General features: G+C 35.2%; 1 non-coding gene across 1 annotated transcript; it reads right to left on the bottom strand.

Annotated features, from left to right (window-relative positions):
• Positions 1 to 2,264: 2,264 nt before the first annotated feature.
• On the bottom strand, positions 2,265 to 2,371 carry LOC139903618 (small nucleolar RNA R71). The gene has a single exon (XR_011778428.1). It is a non-coding gene; the product is annotated as a small nucleolar RNA R71 (small nucleolar RNA).
• Between the last annotated feature and the right edge of the window lie 15,656 nt (positions 2,372 to 18,027).

Genomic DNA, 18,027 nt, shown 5'->3' with positions numbered 1-18,027 from the left:
ATTTATACAAATATAGTTTAAAATAAATATAGCGTTAAATTTAGTTGTATCCCTGTGGAACGAACCGGACTTACTAAAAACTACACTACTCTACGATTAGGTACACTGCCTATAAGTGTTGTAGCAAGGTTTAGGTATATCCCATTCTATAAATAAATAAATAACTTGTGTAAAATTGTAGCATATTTAATAGTATTTCGCAATAAAAATATAACTATTTCGTATACACCTCGCATAACATCAAGCATTTTTGGCACCGCTGCCGGGGATCACTAAAACGCCGAAGCGAAAAGTCATATAAAAAAAAAGATTTTTATTAAGTTTTAATCTATTTTTGTAAAAATATAAGTTTTAAATATTAAAAACAAAAATATAAAAACATAAAAAAGATCTATATCTATATTTTTAAGTTTATTAAAAAGTTTATATTTTTATCTTGTGAAAAGTTATAAAAAAAATTAATAAGTAATTTTTAATATAAGTTTTATTTAAAATAAAAACAGAAAATAAAAAAATTAAAAGTAAAAAAGTAAAAAAAAAAAACTGAACCTGCGTAATTTGAGCCTGCAGCTCATCTGAATATGCATCCTCCGCACTCGCGGAGTTTTTGGGCAGTAGACATCCGTACTCGCGGAGCCGTCTGACACGCCTGACCTGGTACCTCATTTATTATGAAATTAGGGTTAAAAATTAATTATTATTATTTATAATTAGGGTTTATATTTAATATTAAATAGTTTTAGTTTTTAATTAAATTTTGTATTTTTAAGTTATTTCTTAGTTTTATTAATTATAAAATTAATACTTTTATAAAATAATAATATAAAAATAATATTTTTATAAAAATTGTACCTTTATAACTTTAAGTTTTATTTTTTTTATATTTCGTATCTTTTTAAACATATAATTCGTAATTTGTATATTTATCATTCATAATTAGTTTTAAGATTAGTATTTTGCCGTAGTTATTTTTATTTTTAGATTTCTAAGATTTGCCATAAAATACCTTAAGTGCTTTTTCTTTAGACTAAGACGTAGACGCTTTAGAATTTACGACATTGTTTATCGCTTTAGTTTTAAATAAAGTTTTAGTGCCTTTTTAAGTTATTGCCATTTTTGATATAGGATTCCTTTTAAGCTTTAATACCTTTAGACGCAAGTTTTAATTTTTAGTTTCTAGGCTTTTAAATTTCGACGCGCTACTTTCTTATTATTATTTTTCGACCTTTATTTTTAGACGCTTATTTTTCGACTTCTTATTTTTCGACGCACTTTTTCTTTTTCATTTCGACGCTCTAGTTTTTAGGACATAGAATTTTCTTTATCTTCCTTAAATTTCGACGAAAAATTATTTTAAGTGGTTAAATTGATAGACATCCAAAATTTTCTGGTTCGTAGTAATAGTTGGATTTGTTAGTGGTGACTTGTGGGCTTCCGATTTAAAGGGTCCTGGCTACCTGCTGCATCTATTGGCTATTCGAAACGTGTGCAAAATCAGAAAAGTCTATTAATTTGATAACTTATATAATTTTTATCTTTATAACTAATAGGATATTCAGTGAATGCACCGAGCAAAACGTTCACCACCTTTCATACGTTCACCACCTGTAACTCGATCAAGACATCTAGCCAACATTGTCGCCGTTGATTTTTCTTTAGAATCGTCATATAGTCGACCAAGTACTCCAATTCAAATTTCCGATAATCCATTTTTTGAACCCAACCTCACAATTGAGAACCCGGAGGATATTCAGGGACAATTCAGAGATCCTGAACCACTAATCATTCCTCCTGAACCACAGATTACTCATCCAGAGTTTGTCGCGGAAGAAACCATTAAGTCAGAATCCTCTAGTGATTCAGATTCAACAAATTCAATCATGGAAAATCTGGAACCTCTAAGTATGGAAGATCGAATGAGGGCTAAACGCACTGGCCAAGGTCATGCAATTACTCAACCAGACATTAATGCGCCAGATTATGAAATCAAAGGACAAATCCTACACATGGTAACTAATCAATGCCAATTTAGTGGTGCGCCGAAGGAAGATCCAAACGAACATCTTCGTACCTTTAATAGGATCTGTACTCTATTCAAAATCAGAGAAGTTGAGGATGAACAGATCTATCTCATGTTATTTCCCTGGACTTTAAAGGGAGAAGCCAAAGATTGGTTAGAGTCATTACCTGAAGGGGCGATTGATACATGGGATGTCTTAGTTGAAAATTTTCTTAAATAATTCTTTCCTGCATCTAAAGTCGTGAGACTTCAAGGAGAAATTGTTATGTTCACGCAAAAGCCAAATGAAACTTTATATGAGGCGTGGACAAGATTTGGAAAGTTATTGAGAGTATGTCCTCAACATGGTTTAGACACTTATCAAATAGTACAAATATTCTACCAAGGATGCGATATTACTACACGAAAAGACATCGATATAGCAGCTGGTGGTTCCATTATGAAGAAAACCGCAACTGAAGCTTACAAAATTATTGATAACACTGCCTCCCACTCACATGAGTGGCATCAAGAAAAAGACATCGTTAGATCATCTAAAGCGGCTAGAGCCGATTCTAGCCATGACTTTGATTCCATTTCCACAAAGTTAGATGCTTTCGAGAGACGAATGGAAAAGATGACGAAAGATATTCACGCAATACGAATTAGTTGTGAGCAGTGTTGAGGACCACATTTGACAAAAGATTGTCTCAGTATTGAACAAACAATGGAACAAAGAGAGAATGTTTCATACATGAACCAAAGGCCTGGAAATAATTATCAGAATAATTATCAACCGCCAAGACCAAACTACAATCAAAATCAGAATTATAACCGAAATGTTCCATACAACAACCAACAAGGTCCTAGCAATCAACAAGTATCTAACAATACTTACAATCAACAAAGACCTATTTTTCAAAATAAACCACCACAAACCGATGATAAAAAGCCAAATTTAGAAGATATGATGTCGAAGCTAGTTGAATCTCAAACGTAGTTTTTCACATCTCAGAAACAAACTAATGAACAAAATACTCAAGCATTTAGAAATCAACAAGCTTCAATCCAAAATCTGGAACAAGAAGTAAGCAACCTAGCAAGGTTGATAGGTGAAAGAAAACCGGGAAGTCTACCTATCGATACAAAGGCTAACCCCCAGAATGAAACAGCTAAAGCCATTACCACGAGAAGTGGTATTACACTTAAACCACCTGAAATGCCTGTAATTTTTGATGACTCTATTCCTACTACACAGGCAGCACAACCTGAACAAGAGAAGGAATCAGAACCGGTAGTTGAAAAGGTTAATGAAGATAACACAGTTAAGGCTAAACCTTATGTTAAACTGTAACATCCTAGAATTGGGCCTAGTTGAAATGGTCTATTTTGCCCTTGTGTCGTTTAATATGCTTTTATTTTTTAATTAGTGTTTATTATTATTTGATGATGTGGTTAGGACCAGTTTGTGACAAGGGTCACAGAACATGTTTGTTTGTTTAATTTGAACTTCGTTTGGATCACCAAATGACATACGAAAGAATTCAGTTAATTGATAAATACCCGTGTGATATGGGGTATGGGTTTTAAACCCACATATAGCCATGGTCTGGACAATTCTTGTCCATTTTCTCCCAAATTTGATAAGAAGCTCGTACCTAACTTCCTCCATCACCAAAACCCTAATTGATTCATGTTAGAGATTGGATTAAGAAGCTTGAGGGACTGATTTCTAGCATCCTTGTGATCATCTAACCAGGTTTGCTTGCTTGAATCATTGCTTTAATCCTTGATTAAATGGGTTTTTGTGTTCTTGAGTAAAACTTAGGTTTTGATGCTTGATTCTTGATCCAAAGTGTTTGTTGTGCTTAATTGATGTTAGAAATATGTTCTATATAGTTTATATGATGTTTTGGGAGTGATTTTGGTGTTAGATCTTGCAAAAATCGAGTTTTTGGGCCAAAATGGCAAAAATCAGCGAGCTGGAATGTTCTAACAGCTCCCACACTTTTGACAGGTCAACCGTACGTGTGACCACGCGTTTGAGGCTCAACCACGTGGTTGATGACTCACTCGCACGAGTGAGGTCTCTCCCACGCGAGTGAGCACTGGTCAGTTTTTTGGTAAACTTGAAAAGGCTGTAACTTTCAAACCGTAACTCCGTTTTCGATGAATAAACTATCGTTGGAATTGTCTTGAAGTTTACTATCCAATGATAAGGTTTTAAAAAGCTAGATCAAATTTATTTTGGTCAGAAGTAGGTATTTTCAAGTGTATGTCTTGTTGTGCACTCGTTTAGTGTCGTTATTGGTTGAGTTTATGATGTAGGCTTATCATATAGTGAATATATGATGATATGTGTTAACTTATTGTATGAATTGATATTTATGTTGTACATTTGGAGTTGAAACCCGATTAAATAGTTGCTGCTAATGTTCTTCATCACTCGCACGAGTGAGCCTACACTCGTACGGTTGAGATAGTCACCCGTGTGGTGAACCGTGCGAGTGAGTAGTGATGGAAACGTATGATTTGATTATGATGATATGTACGGTTGAGATGTGAATCGTACGAGTCACCGGTCACTCGTGTGGTGAACTGTACGGATCAGATTAGTCACTGTATGATGTATGGTCATAGATCAAACATACGAGTAAGTTGTCACCCGTACGGTTGAGTGTTCTCAAACGTACGAGTGAGAGTGTTACTCGTACGGTTGATGGACCAGTTGTTATGTGCTTAAGTGTTAGTTTATATATACTGTGATCGTGATATAGTTAGTATTGGAATACGATTATTAACTTATTCAGTATTTGTTCTCAGGTGATATGGACGAGGAAGAATCGGTGGCAATAGACTACCGAGTGCTGCCGGTATCGGTGAGTGGGACTAACTGTGGAATAGAGTATAGAGTAGCATGTTATATTATAACTGTCATGCTTGTTAGTTATACTTACTGATACAGTTAGTTAGTATGTTGTGATGACTGCATGTTGGTTGATGCTTATCTGTTGGATCCCAGTGCGTCCCTATTGTGTGATTGCCTCGGTAGGAGAGATCAACCTGCGGGTTGCGTTCCTCATGTGGTTGCCTAGACAGCTGTGGTGTATATACAGGTGAATCATGCGTCCGTCGCGTGTGGATTATGTATATACATACGGTGGTGGAGGAACTTCTGGTAAGCCCCAGTCCGATCAGCTGGTGGTTAATGGTTTGGTCGAGCCACCAGAGTCTCTGTAGACGGCACTTGGGTGATGTTTGTGTGTTAGACTATGTGACATGATTAGTATAACACTTCTGTATGCTATGCCTGTAGTTAGTTGCACTCACTTAGCTTCGTGCTAATCCCCCACATCTTCCCTGCAGGTTATGGATTTATTGTATGCTAGTCATCAGGGTGAAGATGGGATGCTGGAAGATATGTTTGACAAAGCCGAAAACTCTGATGTCGTGTCCTTTATATTAAAAGTTATTGTAATATTTAATATAACACCCAGACTTTTAAATATTAACGTGTATATTATAATCAAGTGGATTTTATATAATATATATATATAATAAACAGGTCTTTCGCTGTATAAAAAAAAAATCAGGGGTGTTTCAAGTTGGTATCAGAGCGTAGGTTTGGCAGCATGTGCACGGAAGTGAAATGTTCCCAAACCGTGTGTCGAGTCAAACATATCTTGGGGGTGGGTTAAGTGAGTGAAGTAGGTATTAACGAGTTAGTTGGCGGAAACTAACAGATTATCTACTAAGATTTTGTGTGTGAGATGTTGTGATAAGACAGGTATGAAGATCGATTCCACCCTGCTGGTGCCCCGTTGACCCTCAATGCTGACAGAACTTCGGTGGACGCGTTTGATGCTGATTTGGATGAAGGATTTGATGAGTATTATTTGACGTGGCTTTAATGAGGGGGATTCAGTTGCAGAATTGACGAGGGTTAAGGGTACGGGTGCGATCGAGGTGTTGATAGATACAGAAGATGTCTTCTTATTCATAAAGGTACATTCTTGTTACATTGTTGTAATTGTTATTATTGTACCTGTGGATTGTGTTCTTGTCTTGTTGAATTTTGTATTTGTTATGATGATAATATGTGACGATTAGTGTTGCTAGTTGCAGTTGATTGCTTATTCCAATAAGATAGAAGTAGATGACTGTTGATGAATCCAGTTACGACGATTGTGTTTGGAACTACCCTTGCCACTATCGGGATTTTATTCCCTTAGACTGACTGCTATGTTCTGTGAGACTTTTTAGACATAACCTTTGTGATATGGTGTCATGCAATTGTGAATTAGTTGTTATATGGCATGTTATACTTTACATGAGATTACTGTTGGCCTAGACTAGAAGATTTGAGGTGAATGATTTGTGGTATTAGCCTAGACGAATATGAAGTCATATCTTTACCATTGACTGTTGGGACACGTGTAGTGACCCATAGAGACTGATTAGGGTAGTGACCCCTTGATGATTGGTGAAGGTCCCGAAACCTATTGTGTAACTATGTGAAGTATAAATTTCATGTTTGTCGACCGTGACTGAACCAGTAAATACTAGTTGTGTTGGACTTAGGTGAAATATAATTCCTTTCCATGGATCGACAGGACACACGTAGTGGCCCGTAAGGATTGGGATAGAGTAGTAGTTTTCTGTCTTTTAATAAGAGGACCCAAACCCTGTTTGTTAATGTTGTATGTATGTGGTTTGCGTGTCATGTATGATGTTGACTTTTGGTTTAGATTTGTGACCGTAATAAGACCTTGAGGAATCGCTTTTCCTACCGTAGACTAATGTGAGTTAGTGGTGACCTTTAGGAAGTAAGCTTGAATGGAGTTTTCCATGTAGTCTTGACTAAAAATAGGAAAACTGTGTTTTGTCGTTATGTGCAGAGTATTTTTAGCCTGGAAGTACTGTTGCATGGTTTGACTAGCTAAGTAGGACCTGTAGAGTTATCCTGAGAAGTTGTTGATTTTTGTGAATTGATGTGACTCATTAGATGAAAATATAGGAGACGTTCGTTTAGTGACTTTCTTGGAAGTAGAGAAGTCCTTAATGGGAATAGAAATTCAGTTCAAGCTGAATTATGATGAATGTTGACTAGGTCGGGAGACGTGATTAGAACATTGATCATATTACTGTTAAGATAGAATCATTGTTCTGGTAGTTCGATAGTGACCGTTGTGAATATTTTGTCTTTTGAAGATTTGAATATAAGGTCGAGGATGGACGATAATAGTATTTGTAAATAAGACGAAGTAAGTAGGTATAGTTTATTGAATGTTGGATTGGATTTTCTAATGTGGTTGCTAAAGAGGACTTAGTAGAATTAAGACCGAGCTAGAACCGAACTAGGTGTTTACTTACAAGACTTCTTGCGGTTTTGATAATCTTAGATTGTAAAATCTATTTGATTGGGGTATAGTGGAAATTTATAACTACCAGTGACTTGAGAAGATAGACTGTGTTGTAATGAAGAACTCGATTAAGATCTCGTTCCGAAATACTCGAAATAAAAGTGTGATTTAGAATGATGTATTACGTCTGGCCAACGGAAATACATTGTAGTAAATCATACAGTAGTTTCGAGAGTCAGAAGAGATGTAACGAGTGTTAGATCGGGTGTTGTTTGACGATGAATGTGATTTTCAATGAACTGTTGACTGGGAGTAGACTTTTCTGACATAGTAATATTAGTTGAGCAATATTTGGACCTAGGCTATTGATGATCGAATAAGCCTTAGTTTTTGAGTTCTGATGAGGTTCTAAGTAAAATTAAGATGATACAGAGATAGTTTTAGCAGTATCCAGCACGTGTATTAATGTCATTTGACGGATTTAATTGTTAGATGGATGTTTGTTGCTTGTATTAGTGAATACCGTTGACTTGAAATCCATGTTTGAAGGATTAATGTTAGATTAATATTGCGTTTGTAAGTGTTTCTTCTAATGGTGATATGAATGAAACCGTGCTTTTAGTAATGAAGTTCGGGTAAGTATCGACCTAGATAAGTGGTTTATGACGAAACCCTTAAATATCGAGTTTGAAATAGGTATTTAATTAAGGGTTCTGGTAGTACTTTAACCAAGTGACAATCTTCCTGATGTAACTGTAGCAGTGTTGGGCATGTGTATTGATGTTACTTGAGGAAATTAATAGTTGGATAATTAATTTCAGAATGTGTGGACGATTATTCTTTATTCAAGATTTGTGATGTAATGATTGAATTGATTTGAAATTGGGTTAGTAATCATTTCTACTATGATTGAGTTGACCAGAATCCCGATTTAGTCGTTGAATAATTGGGTGAATATTGAACCAGATAAGCGAATTTCAACGAAATTCTTGAATATCGGGATTGAAACAGGTATTAAATTACGGTGTTTGGGTAATTTGGTGTAATCCGGGTTGATTTGGCTATGTTGTAGTGATGAAATTAGCTAAGTTTGTATTCTAAGGTAAATGATAGCCATTATTCAGTGTCTTAGAGTGAGTTGATTTAGGAAATTCGATAAAGGTGATACGGGGATAACCCCAAATTATGATTGACATATATCATGTAGTGGGTCATTAGTAGTGACTCGAGAGTTAGTGTGTAAAACCTAGACATGAGATAGAATTATCGTGGTATTTTGTAAAATTAATGATAGATCAAGTTGGAATTCAGACGAAATTAGACTTGTTCAGTTATTAGATAGCGGCATGTTGTCAGCATTGAATTTCTTTAGCTCGTGGTAAAGACTGTTTTCTAGAACAGAATTTGAAGAACGATTTGGATATCGTGTAGTGTAAGTAAGTAAGTTTGCATATCGGCACATAGCGGGTCTTGACCCTTGGGTAGTATACTAGCAGATGGTGTGTTTGGCTTTAGACCGATAAGATAGTTTTTGACCTACGAGAATGGACGGAGCTTTGTAAGGCGTATGACTGTAGGACATGTTTTGATTTAGGTCACGCTATGGCCCGTTGTGGTGGTTTGTAATACCCATGACCCTTATTGATTTAGTGATGTAGAATTGTGGGCTTAACTGAGTTGTGTCGTCATGTGACACGTTGAAAACAAACAGATGACTTAGAATAAACTGAATGAGAGATTTGATGGATTTACTTTATGGGTAATCTCGAAATTTGATGAATCAGTCTGATTCGATGAAATTGACAGTGTATAACCATTGGTATCTTCAGAAAGTGGGGTGTAGTGACAGTTTGACGTGAAATTTTTTTGGAAGTCAATTAAGTTGATGATGGGTCTTTATAATACTTTTGGGTTGTCTTGTATTTAAGTGAATGTTGATTGAATCTAGTGTTGAATAGTTTGATCGTTACCCTCTTAGCTTAGCGCTAGGATAGAAGATGACGTGCACGACCCTTGTTCAACAGTTGATTGTTGGCTATGACTTAGCAGATTCTGAGGACGAAATCTCTTTAAGGGGGGTAGATTTGTAACATCCTTGAATTGGGCCTAGTTGAAATGGTCTATTTTGCCCTTGTGTGGTTTAATATGCTTTTATTTTTTAATTAGTGTTTATTATTATTTGATGATGTGGTTAGGACCAGTTTGTGACAAGGGTCACAGAACAGGTTTGTTTGTTTAATTTGGACTTCGTTTGGGTCACCAAATGACATACGAAAGAATTCAGTTAACTGATAAATACCCGTGTGATATGGGGTATGGATTTTAAACCCACATATAGCCATGGTCTGGACAATTCTTGTCCATTTTCTCCCAAATTTGATAAGAAGCTCGTACCTAACTTCCTCCATCACCAAAACCCTAATTGATTCATGTTAGAGATTGGATTAAGGAGCTTGAGGGACTGATTTCTAGCATCCTTGTGATCATCTAACCAGGTTTGCTTGCTTGAATCATTGCTTTAATCCTTGATTAAATGGGTTTTTGTGTTCTTGAGTAAAAGTTAGGTTTTAATGCTTGATTCTTGATCTAAAGTGTTTGTTGTGCTTAATTGATGTTAGAAATATGTTCTATATAGTTTATATGATGTTTTGGGAGTGGTTTTGGTGTTAGATCTTGCAAAAATCGAGTTTTTGAGCCAAAATGGCAAAAATCAGCGAGCTGGAATGTTCTAACAGCTCCCACACTTCTGACAGGTCAACCGTACATGTGACTACGCGTTTGAGGCTAACCCACGTGGTTGATGACTCACTCGCACGAGTGAGGTCTCTCCCACGCGAGTGAGCACTGGTCAGTTTTTTGGTAAACTTGAAAAGGCTGTAACTTTCAAACCGTAACTCCGTTTTCGATGAATAAACTATCGTTGGAATCATCTTGAAGTTTACTATCCAATGATAAGGTTTTAAAAAGCTATATCAAACTTTATTTTGGTCAGAAGTAGGTATTTTCAAGTGTATGTCTTGTTGTGCACTCGTTTAGTGTCGTTATTGGTTGAGTTTATGATGTAGGCTTATCATATAGTGAATATATGATGATATGTGTTAACTTATTGTATGAATTGATGTTTATGTTGTACATTTGGAGTTGAAACCCGATTAAATAGTTGCTGCTAATGTTCTTCATCACTCGCACGAGTGAGCCTTCACTCGTACGGATGAGATAGTCACCCGTGTGGTGAACCGTGCGAGTGAGTAGTGATGGAAATGTATGATTTGATTATGATGATACGTACGGTTGAGATGTGACTCGTACGAGTCACCAGTCACTCGTGTGGTGAACCGTACGGATCAGATTAGTCACTGTATGATGTATGGTCATAGATCAAACGTACGAGTAAGTTGTCACCCGTACGGTTGAGTGTTCTCAAATGTACGAGTGAGAGTGTTACTCGTACGGTTGATGGACCAGTTGTTATGTGCTTAAGTGTTAGTTTATATATACTGTGATCGTGATATAGTTAGTATTGGAATACGATTTTTAACTTATTCAGTATTTGTTCTTAGGTGATATGGACAAGGAAGACTCGGTGGCATTAGACTACCGAGTGCTGCCGGTATCAGTGAGTGGGACTAACTGTGGAATAGAGTATAGTGTAGCATGTTATATTATAACTGCCATGCTTATTAGTTATACTTAATGATACAGTTAGTTAGTATGTTGTGATGACGGCATGTTGGTTGATGCTTATCTGTTGGATCCCAGTGCGTCCCTATTGTGTGGTTGCCTCGGTAGGAGAGATCAACCTGCGGGTTGCGTTCCTCATGTGGTTGCCTAGACAGTCGTGGTGTATATACATGTGAATGATGCGTCCGTCGCATGTGGATTATGTATATACATACGGTGGTGGAGGAACTTCTGGTAAGCCCTAGTCCGATCAGCTGGTGGTTAATGGTTTGGCCGAGCCGCCAGAGTCTCTGTAGACGGCACTTGGGTGATGTTTGTGTGTTAGACTATGTGACATGATTAGTATAACACTTCTGTATGATATGCCTGTAGTTAGTTGCACTCACTTAGCTTCGTGCTAATCCCCCACATCTTCCCTGCAGGTTATGGATTTATTGTATGCTAGTCATCAGGGTGAAGATGGGATGTTGGAAGATATGTTTGACAAAGCCGAAAACTCTGATGTCGTGTCCTTCATATTAAAAGTTATTGTAATATTTAATATAACACCCAGACTTTTAAATATTAACGTGTATATTATAATCAAGTGGATTTTATATAATATATATATAATAACCAGGTCTTCCGCTGTATAAAAAAAAAACCAGGGGTGTTTCATAAACCATACCAACCACTGCTTTCTTACCCGAGTAAAATGAGAAAAGAAAGACTTGAAGCCGAGCAATCCAAATTCTTGGATATGTTTAAACAAATAAATGTCAATCTTCCTTTCATTGATGTGATTTCAGGAATGCCTAGATATGCTAAATTTCTGAAAGATCTAATCACAAATAGAAAGAAAATGGAAGAACTCTCGGCTGTTACTATGAATGCTAATTGTTATGCAGTGCTGTTGAATAAAATTCCAGAAAAACTCTCAGATCCAGGAAGTTTCACAATTTCATATTATCTGGGTAGTCTTAGTTCAATAGAAGCATTGGCAGCCTTAGGTGCTAGTATAAATTTAATTCCGTATTCACTATACGCTAAACTAGACCTTGGAGAATTAAAACCAACACGAATAAGCATACAACTAGCAGATCGATCAGTAAAATATCCTAAAGGGATAATGGAGAACAAGCTAGTTAAAGTTGGTACTTTAGTATTTCCAGTAGATTTTGTTATTCTGGACATGGAAGAAGATTCTCGAGTTCCTCTTATATTAGGAAGACCATTCTTAAACACGGCTAAAGCAATAATAGACGTGTTCGGTAAGAAACTGACCCTAAGTATAGAGGACGAGAGTGTTACCTTTTCTGTTGATAGAGCCATGCAACAACCATAATCTGCAGATGATACATGTTATTACATTCAAACTATAGATTCACATGCAGAATTGTTAGAAGAATTTCCAGAATTACAAGGAACAGGAGAATGTTCTTTAGGAGAAGGAACTGAACCAATTGATGAAGCTGAAATATTAGCTACACTCATGGCTAATGAATACGAACCAACAACAGAAGAACTTCAAATGCTAAAAGAGGAAGACAAATATCGATATAAATCATCGATAGAAGAACCGCCGACATTAGAGTTAAAGCCACTTCCAACCCATTTGGAATATGCTTATTTACATGGTGAATCTGAATTACCAGTAATAATATCGTCTTCTCTTACGGAAAATGAAAAATTTCAACTCATTTTTGTGCTAAAAGCTCATAAACCAGCTATTGCATGGAAGATTCATGATATTAAAGGAATAAGTCCTTCGTATTGCACACATAAAATCGTTATGGAAGAAGGTCATAAAACATATGTGCAACGCCAACGAAGACTAAATCCTAATATGCAAGATGTTGTTAAGAAAGAAATTATTATACTGCTCGATGCATGTTTAATTTATCCAATCTCTGATAGTCCATGGGTAAGCCCAGTTCAATGTGTACCTAAGAAGGGTGGCAGGATTGTTATCACAAATGAAAAAAATGAGCTTATTCCTACTAGGACTGTAACAGGATGGCGTGTCTGTATTGATTATAGAAAATTAAATGACGCCACCAGAAAAGATCACTTTCCCTTACCTTTCATTGATCAAATGTTGGAAAGATTAGCCGGGAATAGTTACTATTGTTTTCTTGACGGTTTTCGGGATATTTTCAAATTCCAATAGCACCCGAGGACCAAGAAAAAACCACATTCACGTGCCCTTATGGTACTTTTGCTTACAAACGCATGCCATTTGGACTTTGCAACGCCCCTGCAACCTTTCAAAGGTGCATGATGGCGATTTTTCACGACATGATAGAAGAATGCATGGAAGTTATCATGAATGAATTTTCAGTCTTCGGTGATACTTTTGAAGAAATCTTGAACGAATTCTTATTAGATGCGAGCAATCAAATCTAGTACTTAATTGGGAGAAATGCCATTTCATGGTTAAAGAAGGCATCGTTCTTGGTCATAAAATTTCAAAGGAAGGAATTGAAGTGGATAGAGCTAAAGTAGATGTAATTGCTAAACTTCCACATCCCACCAATGTTAGAGGAGTTAGGAGTTTTCTAGGGCATGCCGGTTTTTACCGACGTTTCATAAAAGATTTTTCTAAAATTGCCACTCCTAGGAATAAACTCCTTGAAAAGGATGCTCCATTCATATTTTCAGATGAATGCCTCAAATCTTTTAATATTCTTAAAGAAAAACTCACTAATGCACCGATCATGATAACTCCAAATTGGAATTTACCATTTAAACTCATGTGCGATGCAAGTGATTTTGCAATGGGAGCCGTTTTAGGACAAAGGATTGAAAAACGATTTCAACCTATTTATTACGCTAGTAAGACGTTACAAGGAGCACAAACGAATTACAAAACTACTGAAAAAGAACTCATTGCTATTGTCTTTTCTTTTGACAAATTTCGTTCATATCACGTTCTAGCTAAAACGGTGGTCTATACTGATCATTCTGCTCTTAGATACTTATTTTCAAAACAAGATGCTAAACCACGATTAATCCGTTGGATCTTACTCTTACAAGAGTTCGATATTGAGATCCGAGACAAAAAGGGAGCAGAAAATCTTGCCGCTGATCATCATTCTCGTCTTGAAAATCCTGAATTAAAAGTTCTAAATGAATCGGCTATACAAGACAACTTTCCTGATGAATATCTTTTGAAGATCGATTATAGTGAAATTCCATGGTTTTCAGACTATGCAAACTACTTAGTATGTGGATTCCTTGAAAAAGGGTTGTCGTACCAAAAACGAAAGAAATTCTTTAGTGATATAAAACACTATTTTTGGGAAGATCCACATTTTTTTAAAAATTGTCCCGATGAAATAATACGCCGATGCGTATTCGGGGATGAAGCTAGTCAAATCTTAAACCATTGTCACACAGGACTAACAGGAGGGCATTATGGGCCTCAACTCACAGCAAGAAAAGTTTACGACGCTGGATTCTATTGGCCTACAATTTTCAAAGACGCACACCTTCTTTGTAAATCCTGTAATGCTTGTCAAAGGGTCGAAAAAAATAAGTCAACGTGATGAAATGCCACAAAATGTCATTCAAGTATGTGAAGTATTTGACGTTTGGGGTATTGACTTTATGGGTCCATTTTCAAAATCTCATAATAATCTCTACATTCTCGTAGCCATTGATTATGTATCTAAATGGGAGGAAGCACAAGCTCTCCCAACTAACGATGCACGAGTTGTAGTCAACTTCTTAACACGTCTTTTTGCAAGGTTCGAAACACCGAAAGCTTTAATAAGTGATCGGGGTACTCATTTATGTAATAATCAACTTGAGAAAGTTCTCAAAAGATATGGAGTAACTCATAAAATCTCCACCGTTTATCATCCACAAACAAGTGGACAAGTTGAAAATACCAACCGAGCTTTAAAACGTATTCTAGAGAAAACCGTAGGATCAAATCCGAAGGAATGGTCCATAAAATTGGAGGATGCACTCTGGGCTTTTAGAACCGTTTACAAAACTCCAATTGGAACCACACCTTTTAAACTTGTTTATGGAAAAGCATGTCACCTTCCAGTAGAAATTGAGTACAAAGCATTTTGGGCTTTGAAGACATGTAATCTTGATTTGCATGAAGCCGGACGTTTACGATTAAGTCAACTAAACGAATTAGAAGAATTGAGACATGAAGTATATGAAAATTTGTTAATCTATAAGGAAAGAACGAAGAAATGGCATGATAAAAGAATCAGAAGTTCAAAAGAATTTAAAGAAGGAGACAGAGTTCTTCTTTTCAATTCACGATTCAAGCTATTTTCTGGAAAATTGAAATCAAGATGGTCTGGACCATTCATAGTCAAAAGAGTTTTCCCATACGGAACAGTAGAATTAATAAATTCAAATGGGATTGAATTTAAGGTTAATGGTCACAGAGTTAAACATTACATAGATAATTCAATGGAAGTTGAAGATGAAGTTAATCACAATTTCGACACCACAGCTAACTAAGTGTGGGAAGATTTGAATCTTTTAAGGGTAATATGAATTTCTGTTAGAGTTAGATATTCTGTTTTCGTGTAGTTCCGAGAATGGAATCCGATTGGTCTTTTCCGCTAGCAGACACTAAAGAACTAGTTTTCTCCCCCCATTCTAAATTTTTTTGTTTTATAGGTTTTATATGAAATTTATATGCATTTTTAAATTTAAGTTTTGTGTGATTTTAAAAACAAAATTTACTTTATTTCATTAAGTTTAAAAAAATGATTTCTAAAATTCATCGTAAGTTAAAGACTAGGTCATGGAACCGAAATTGCTTTACCCGAGGGCGGGGCGAAAAATTTTGTTATCATTATTTTTAATTTTATTGATCTAAAGTATACAAAAAAAAAATTAAAAAACCCAAAAATCTTTGCTTTTAAAACAATCACTTTAAAAACGATAAATTTTAAATTTTGTCGAGGGACGGACTAGGTAAACATACCGAAACTACCTAAAGTAAAAGGAAACAAAATTTTAAAAAATTATTCATTTAAATTGTTTTAATAAATAAAGGTTTTATAAAATATATATATATATATATATATATATATATATATATATATATATATATATATTATATGCTTGTAGTTTATCTTATGTACAAAACAGGGTAAAACAGCGCACTTTCAAAGACTGGCATTAAGTTCAGCAAAAGCTACTAATTTTAACGATAAGACGTAAAATATCAAATGTGATATAAAACAATATGTTTGAAAACTCGGTATTTTTAATCATTTTTCTACACTAATCACCCTCATGAATTTAAATTTTTACTGATTTCTTGCAAATGAGGGCATTGCAAGATCTCAAGTGTGGGGAAGGGTTATAAATTCTCTCGGGTTTACAATTAGTTTAATTGCCAAATTTTATGAAAATTTGAAAATTTTTCAATTAAATGAATTCAAAATCATGTTTATACATATTTATGAATGATAAAACTAGGTGATAATACCGAAATTATTGTTACCTCGGAAAGGACATAAATTGAGAAACAACCCAAAAAGCTTGAATTCATTTAAAATGAAATAAAGGAGAATAAAAAGGCAAAGAAAAGAAATAAATAAAAGCTAAGTGTGGGAAGAATTTATCAAGTTCTTTAAAACATATATCACATATTTTGTACAAGATTATTGCAGATACTTTTGTTTTGGACTATACTAATTAGTTTTACCCGATTTACTGTAATATATTTGAAAGAAAGATGGATCTACACGATGAATCAATTCCATCATTAAAAGGAAGTAAAGTCTTCCGAAAAAGACACGCGCTTCTTGATTTAGGTCAGGAAGTTGTCGTCCAGAGCAGCTGTAGGTTGACGAAAAATCTAGAAAAGTCATCTCTAAAATCAGCAGGAAATCCACGGACCTCATCATCAAACAGGGTCGCCATGTGGTCAGACTTATCCTAGCCATGTGAGGTTCTGTCTCGTACAATGGGGGGCACCGTGCAAATTAGCTTATAAGACTAATGAATCAGATCCTCAGAAAGGATAATCTCCTTAAAAGATCAAAAATCAGCTTTTAAGCCTGATATTCCTCAATCCTTGAGATTGATCTTAAAGATTGAGAATTTAAACTCATGGAATTCGATGAAATCTAAACTCGAGCTTGAACGAGAAAATATTTTGATCAAATTGAAGGTATTTCGTATGCCCGAGAGACATATTAAATTAATGTGGCTAATATTTTTTGATCCAAGTCGGGTCATACCCAATAACAAGCTTACCGACACCTTATTCGTATTTGATCTTAACGATTGGATCATTGATCGAATACGCGACACTTGAATTTTAAGAAAAATGGTTTTCTGACATATTACTTGATGTGTATATAAATTATGGAATAATTTATATAATTAATACTTAATTATTTATAGGTTAAATAATTAATTATGTTATATTACATTTTATAAAAAAACTTGGTTTTATATAAAATGTATACATAACAAAATAAATGTGCATGTTTATAAAATATGTTTATAAATACTAGTTTTATAAAACTAGTTTTATAAAAACTATTTTATAATAAATATGAAAGTGGCATTGGGAGTTCCATTGAGCATGCCATTTGACTAGCAAAGTGTGTAGTTACTTCAAGTATCAAGAAGCATAAGTACCAATACTTGTTGGGGACTACACACACATGCTAAACACATCAAAACACTTCAAAAAACTGCAAAAAAAACTCCCTAAAACTGCTGTTGCTGCCGTGAGGTTTTTGGGCAAAGAAGGGTTCAAGTTTTATTTTACAAGTTCATTCAAGTGTTGCAATTAAATCCTAACTAAAAGCAAAGGTGTTGGTGGTTAGCTTGGGGTATAACTACTTGAGGTTTCATAGTTTTGGAGCTCCATTTATCATCATCTTCATCATCATCTATCAACAAGCTAGGAGAAGGTATAAACTCTTTTCTTGCTTGTAGTTTGTAAGTATGTTTCACAACTTGATCCAAATTGGGATTTAACTTTAATTGGTTAAAGATATACATGTT

Source organism: Rutidosis leptorrhynchoides, chromosome 3 (genome assembly GCF_046630445.1).
Source record: "Rutidosis leptorrhynchoides isolate AG116_Rl617_1_P2 chromosome 3, CSIRO_AGI_Rlap_v1, whole genome shotgun sequence".
NCBI lineage: Eukaryota > Viridiplantae > Streptophyta > Magnoliopsida > Asterales > Asteraceae > Rutidosis > Rutidosis leptorrhynchoides.
This window is presented reverse-complemented; position numbering and strand designations above follow the sequence as displayed.